The 7765-nt window shown below is 41.3% G+C and overlaps 1 pseudogene; it reads left to right on the top strand.

Annotated features, from left to right (window-relative positions):
- The first annotated feature begins 6618 nt into the window (after positions 1–6618).
- On the top strand, positions 6619–7381 carry LOC142448922 (folate receptor alpha-like; annotated as a pseudogene).
- Positions 7382–7765: the final 384 nt, after the last annotated feature.

Here is a 7765-nt window from a genome sequence, read left to right on the forward strand (position 1 = left end):
TTGTGCTGTGTGCAGCACTGTCATAGGGAGAAGGCTGTAGTTCTCCCCACTGGGTGGGCAGAGTTGCCCTAGGCAGAGGGGAGAGGTCTGGAAACTAGCAGTGGCATATGGAAGGAACGAGTGGGAGAGGAGAGAATTATAAGAGCAGAGATAAAGGAGAAGAAAACAAATAGAGAGAGAAGAAAGAATGAAAAAGAGAAGAAAGTGAAAGAAAGGGAAAAACTCAACTGTGCTCACTAAGATTGGCTGTGATGGTAAAGAGGGAAGAAAGAGAGAAGGAGGAAATAAAGAGCAAATATACATTTGATCCCTGATTGTCCCAGAAGGGTTTAAATCCTGTCCCAACGGCAGGTTGCTGTGCTCTTTCAATACAGGGATCAAGTTATACTGGACAGAATTTCCCTAGTGGGTGATATCACCTTAAAGATCTGACGGAGATTTCCTCAGTAGTGCAGAGCTCTGTAGATGGCTGTCAAGAGCTGCATCTTGTGATGTGCAGAACCACAAAGAGGATAGGCTGAAGTTCCCCCTGCTATTTGGGTTGATTTGTCCTAGGCAGAGGGTAGTGGCCTGGAAGCCAGTAGTGGTGTATGATAGGAAAGAGAAGGATAGGATTAGAGAAAGAGGGAAAAATACAAAAAATGGGAAAGGGCGGAAAAATAAGCAGAAAGAGATAAAAACAATTCAAAACAAACCTGAGCTCGTTGAGACCAACTGCAGTGGGAAATATTGAAGGGCAAGCGAATAAAGTAAGAAGAAATAGAGTGGTAAGTAAGGATATAACAGACTTGCTCACCTGTCCGTGGGACTAGAGGAGCTTCACTCTTCCTCAAAGTAGCAGGGTGGTGTGCCCACTTGATGTAGACTTCCACAGATGCAAGGTGGCATTACTCTTGAAAGCAAGATCACAACAGTGGTGAAGTGTCAGTTCCCACTGCGGTACTGGAGCTGGAGTTCACTGGTATACCTGCCTTGTGCTGTATGTAGCAGTATAGCAGGGGTGGAGGGAGGAGTGTTCCCATAGCCCCACATAGGTCACTAGGACAGGCAGAACCTCCGTTGCTGTGTGTAGAATCACTGAGAGGAAAGTTAGGCTTAGTGTCTTATCTAGACTGCTGGTACCCTACTAGATCAGAGGATATTATTTTTTTATCACCCCCCTCCCTGCCAGCTAGAATAGAATCAATTTAAATTGTCTCCCTGGCTCTGAGTTCTAGCTCCATGTTCTGTTAGAAGCTTAGACTTGCTTCAGAGAGTCTTTGTTATGCAAAAAGCCTGGCCCAGCTAAATTCTGGCATTCCTTAGTTTTGGCTTCTTCTGCTGATTTATGTTAAGGGACCCCTTCTGTGTACTCCTTGGAGCTAAGCAACAAGACTGGGGTTTGAGTTTTTACCAATAATATATATTTCACTCTTTTATATTATACTTGTGAGGAGCCCTGATTTGGGGGCTGTCACACTGACTCCGAGAGTGGGAGATCCAGCTTGTCAGGGGTTTGTTTCCTTCTTGGGCAATTGAAACTGAATTCACCCTCTGAACTCTGACTATCCACCTATTTTCTCCCACACCATGATCTGCCTCAGGTAAAGTTTTGGTTTTTCTTCTATTCCAAATTATGACCATCTGCCATCCCTACTCCCCTTAGCTATGAGCTCAAGGCAGCTAAGAGCGTGGAGAGCTCTGGCATGGGGTTCCCCTCATGTCTGGGATTATGTCCCCTTTAGGGCGTCGCCTGGAGAAATTGCTACTTCCAGCACAAGGGCGGGAGGAGCTTTAAAGCAGCAGCCCTCGAGCCCAGCTCTCCAAACCTAGAGCGATTTAGAGCATTCTTGATTTGCTTTGTGAGTGGAAATCCCCCAAAAAAGGGGTTCAGAAGAGACCCTAGTACCTTAATTCTAATATCAGGACTCCACCTCCCAGTTTCCTTCACCTTACCTCCCATTTTTCTGGTCTGGCAGCAGAAGCTCCTGATGGGTGAGTCTTAACTAGTCATTATTTCTGATCTCCCTATTCCTTAATTCTTAACATATAGATATAAGTACATAGATCTATTGCCCTCTCATTATATATGAATGTATTTACATATGCACATGCTTATATTTAGACCTCTATAAATGTCCTTTTCCTTCTGGTTCTTTGTTCTATTTCCTTTACTTTCCTCTTCTCCCACCATCATTTTGAGCCTTCATTTGGGTTTAGTAATTCCTTGCTGGTACGTTGCTCTTGATTAAGCCCCACTAATCCCTGGGTTGGTTCGTCTCTGTCCCCACTTCCTTTCTTCCACCTCCCCTTCTCCTGTACCCACTCGAAACATGGTCCTGTTCTTTTCATTTCCAAATTTTTATCTCGCCTATCTTATATAGATAGACTTTAATAAGCACAAAACCAGGCAAAACCAAACAACAAAGGAAGTAAAAAAAAATAACAACAACTAAAAAAACCCAAACCAAAATAACAACAACAAACAGAAAGCCCCTGACAAAAGTGGAAAAGCGTATAAATATTTCAGTCTGTTTGTTGGTCTTTATGAGTCTTTTCCCGTAGAGTCTGATGGGGTGCCACACTCTGTCTCCAAGGTCTATTTTTGGTGTTCCCTGGGGATTTCATCAGATTGTTTCCCGTGCTGCTGTGTTGTGTACCCTTCATGTTTCACCCCAGTGTGACGGGGTCACAGTGGGCACAACTTCTGCACTGTGTCTCCAGTGTTGTCTCCCTTCTTGCTAAAGATTATCATAAATAGAATAATCACTGAGCTCATTGGAGGACAACTGCTCTATTTTCTGAGCCCAAATAGTCTTTCTTCTATTCTTCTCCAGAGAGCAGGGTCATCTTTTCTCTTCCCTAGAAGGATATGTCTTGTTCAAATCCATTCCCTAGTCTATTTACTCAGTCTCTCATGGTTCTCATCTCCAAAGCTTATCATCTTTAAGGTGTAATCTCCTCTATGAAATTATGTCTTTGCTGCTCAGCCCATACTTCTTTTCTGAATCCTTAGCCCACAGTTTTCCTGATGGAAGTAATTTTCAAATTATGACAGGCCCCGATGGTTGGTTGATCAACCTCTTTCTCATGTTCACTCAGTAGTAGCTAATAAGGTAACAGGTTCCATGACTCAGATCTCAGCCATCCTGTGCCACTATATTATTTTCCTGTAATATCATTGCAATTAAATTGATAATAAACATACTTTAAACAATCTGAATCTCAGACATGTGAATGGTGACACTTTGACTTATTTACTTTGGACACATTATCAGGAAAAATAGCAGTCACTGTAAAAAGACATCATGTTTGGGCTCAAACTTATTAAATATCATAAATGCAATAAGATCAGGCAGCATTTTGTTTTGGCACACATGAGGCTGCCATAAGTCAGAGCTGGCTCAACAGCAACCAACAGAAAATTAAAATACCAATTAAAAATTTTTTTTGTAGTTAAAGATAACAGAGAAGAGGACCATAGGATTCTTAGTTTATTTGTTAGTGATCTGACAAGAGTGATGCTGAGAAAAACTCTCACCTTTCAAAACTATGGTCAATAATATTCTTAGACTTGAAAAAGTTAGTCTCTGGATGAGTAATAGATTCTGATAAATACAGCACCAGGTGAAGATGACTTGCCTTTGGAAATTTAGCACTTCTTACATGGTATAAGGAGTCTTTGTGCATAGTAAGTTACAAGTTGGGCTTCTTAACACAACTTTTGGAGTTTAGAATCTACTCTGATGCCATTAGAGAAAGATGAGGCTTTATGCTCCTATGAAGAATTACAGCTTCATAAACTCAAAAGCGCAGTTGTACTCTGTCCCATCGGGTCACTATGGGTTAGAATTGACTGGATGATCTTGGACTTGGATTTGAGACTTCCCATGTTATGCTTATATCCTGCCTATTACTTCTATTAATTAGCAGTAAACAATAACTAGAATTATACCTAGATGAATCTATTAAAAATACATCTACTACCTCTTATAACTACAATTAAATATAGGCCATCTCCTTCAGATAAATTGCAAGTGTGAGTTTCTCAAGACAATAATTTGCAGAAATAGCAACTAGACTTTAAGAATATTGTTTATCAACTTCATAAGTTTTCAATAAGTCTTTTGAAAACTTTGAAATTGATTTCGTTGATTGGTCTTTCTTTAGCTGTATGTACGGTATAGTCATTCCCACTTTACAAATGAAATCTCTTCCAAGTATGTCTTTAAGAATTTGTATGTAAGTCCAAACACGTGTATTCAGTTCATGTTTAACATTACTGTAATGTAAGAAAGATGCTCTGGAGGTGTAGTGGATTATAATTACTGACTTACTATCAGAAGGTTGGTTGTTTAAGCCCATGAGCTGTTCCAAGGGAAAAAGACAAAGCAGCCTACTTATGTAAAGATTTTCAGCCTCAGAAATCCTACAAGGCAATACTGCTCTGTCCTATAAGGTCACTACAAGTTGAAATTGACGTGACAACAGTGGGTTGGTGTAAGAAGGGGCCTTCATGGCACAGTGTTTGAAGTGCTCTTCTGTTAACCTAAAGGTTGATCATTCAAATCTACCAGATGCTCCATGGGAGAAAAACATAGCAGTCTGTTCCCATAAAGATTTCAATCCTTGGAAATCTTATGAGGATGGTTCTATTCTGTCTTATAGGAGGGGTTGGCAAACTGCAGCCCATGAGCCATATGTATCTCTCTAGGTTTGTGTGTGACTCTGAAGTAAAACTGAAACTGAAAATAAAGCTACCCTAGTTTCACATAAAGGATATAATTCAGGTAATGATGATTTCATATTTTTTTGGTAAAAATATATTTATGGCTCTTGTGAGGGACAGTATTGGCTCTTCCATATCAAGAGTTTGCCAACCTCTGTCTTGTGTGAGAATCAATTTGATGGCAGTGAAAGTTTTAATGCAAGAAAAGACGTGAAGTTTTTCCAGTGATTTAAAAGTTGTACACGCATCAAATGAAGGTGTTTGTGATTAAAAATTTGTTCTGAGTATGGCTGGTTCTCATCTCTCATCTGTCATTTTGTCCTAATATGTTACTTGTGTACTGCTATGAAATAGAACCTATGGTGACTCTGTTTACAGGATTAGAAAGCCCCATTTTTCTTCTACAATAATAGCATATGCAAGTACAATTTTGCTGAAGATAATTCAAAAACTGTTCTAGTATATCAACAGGGAGCTACCATAAATTCTAAATGGATTCAGAGGAGGAAGTGGGATGAGAGAATGTTATTGCTGAAGTAAAACTGATATTGAATTATAGTAAAGGGCACCATAAAGGTTTTCATTTGCCTCTGTCTTGTTAAAGGAAATGAGTGACATAGTGGTTCCAAGCTTGGCTGTGATTTGTAAAGTAGATAGAAACCACCGGCTGCTCTTCAGAAGAAAGGCAGGCTTTCCATTTTCTTAAACAGAGTCTTGGAAACTCACAGGCGCATTTCTTTCTTGTTCTATAGAGTCACTGTGAGTCAATATTGACAAGATGATTATGAGTTTTGTTTGGGGTTTGGTGTATTATTAACTATACAAAGGCATCCAATTATATGTTGTTCTCGGTACTGTCAAGTCAGTTTTGACCCATAGGGATTCTGTGTACAACAGAAAAAAATACTGTCCAGTCATGCTCCATCCTCACAATTGTTCTTATGATTGAGCACATTGCTGCAGCTACCATGTCAATCCAGTTTGTTGAGGGCCTTGCTTTTTTTTTTTTTTTTTTTGGTTGCTGTTCCTCTACTTTACCAAGCATGCTATCCTTCACCAGGGGCTGATCTCCCCCAATAATATCTCCAAAGTAGGTGGTGACAACGTCTTGCCATCTTTACTTCTAAAGAACATTGTGGTTGGACTTTTTCTAAGACAGATTTATTTGTTCTTTGGCAGTCCACAATTCAAAGGCATTGATTCTTCTTGGGTCTCCCTTATTCAATGTCCAACTTTCATATGCATATGAGGCAATTGAAAATCCCATGGCTTGAGTCAGACATACTTTAGTCCAAAATGTAACATTTTCAACATTTTAAGAAGTTTTTTGAAGTAGATTTACTTAATGCAATGTGTCATTTGACTGCTTGACTTTGCTTACATGAGCATTGATTAATTTTAATCTTTTCTCCATTTATGATGATGTTACCCATTGATCCAGTCGCAAGGATTTTTGTTTTACACTGAGTTGCAATCCATACTGAAGTCTGCAATTCTTGATCTTCATCAGCAAGTACTTTCAGCAAGGAAGATTATGTCATCAGTAAATCAAAGGTGGTTTAAATGTCTTCCTCCAATCTTGATCCTACATTTTTCTTCATATATTGCAGCTTTTCTGATGATTTACTCAGCTTACATATTGAATAAATATGGTGAGGGAATTCAACCCTCATGCATACAGCACATGATTTTATTTATTTACTTTTATTTAGTTATTTTTACAGTTTTTTGGCATATAATTCACAAAGCATACCATTCAATTGTTCAATTATGTAAAAATGTTGAACAGGCATCACCATGATCAATTTTAGAACATTTTCTCTGTTTTTGCATTCATCATTATTAATTCCTCATTTCCCCCTAAACAATCCTGCCATACCCTTAAAGAACCATTAATCTGAGAGACCAACATGGCAGGACAGGAGACAATGCAGCTGCTGTTCCTCTTGCTGTTGGTGGCTGGCGGATGGGATATCATGAACCAGACTACCCCGGCCAGGACAGAGCTCCTCAACATCTGCATGGACGCCAAGCACCACAAGGAAAAGCCAGGCCCTGAGGACAAGCTGCATGACCAGTGCAGCCCCTGGAAGAAGAACGCCTGCTGCTCGGTCAACACCAGCCAGGAGGCCCACAAGGACGTGTCCTACCTGTACAGATTCAACTGGGACCACTGCGGGAAGATGCAGCCTACCTGCAAGCGCCACTTCATCCAGGACACCTGCTTCTATGAGTGCTCCCCCAACTTGGGGCCCTGGATCCAACAGGTGGACCAGAGCTGGTGCTGAATGTGCCCCGGTTTCAAGAGGACTGTCAGATGTGGTGGGAGGACTGCCGCGTGTCTTATACCTGCAAGACCAACTGGCACAAGGGCTGGAACTGGACTTCGGGGTATAACCAGTGCCCAGCAGGAACTACTTGCCGTCGCATGGATTTCTACTTCCCCACGCCTGCGGCCCTGTGTGAGGACATCTGGAGCCACTCCTGTGAGTTTAGCAGCTACCGACGAGGGAGCGGCCGCTGCATGTAGATGTGGTTCGACCCAGCTCAGGCAACCCCAACGAGGAGGTGGCCAAGTTCTATGCTGAGGCCATGAGGGCGGCGGCAGCCCCCTGGGCCCCAACCCGTGCTCTCCTGCTCAGCCCAGTCCTGCAGCTCTGGGTGTTGGGCTGATGGCCTGCTCCCTGCCGGTACCCACACAGCACAGGTCTGGCCTGGCCCCCGCTCTCAGTAACTCCGTTTGTGCTCTGTAGCAGGGCCCTCTGAAAGCCAGGTTAAATAAATAGTCACCCCCCCCCAAAAAAAAAAAAAGAAAAGAACCATTAATCTACTTCCTGGTTCTATAGTTTTACTTATCCTGGATTTCACATATAGAAAAACAAACCGGCAAAACCATCAACAAAATTTAACAACAACAACGAAGTAAAAATGATAAAACCTGAATTGAAAAGAAATCAGAAAATATTAAACCCCAAACAAATTTCAAATGGATCAAAAGGGAGAGCAAATGATGTGTTAAATTTCCAATGCATCATGACTGGTGCCAGGCGAGTCACA

This window comes from Tenrec ecaudatus, chromosome 5 (genome assembly GCF_050624435.1).
Source record: "Tenrec ecaudatus isolate mTenEca1 chromosome 5, mTenEca1.hap1, whole genome shotgun sequence".
Classification (NCBI taxonomy): Eukaryota; Metazoa; Chordata; class Mammalia; order Afrosoricida; family Tenrecidae; genus Tenrec; species Tenrec ecaudatus.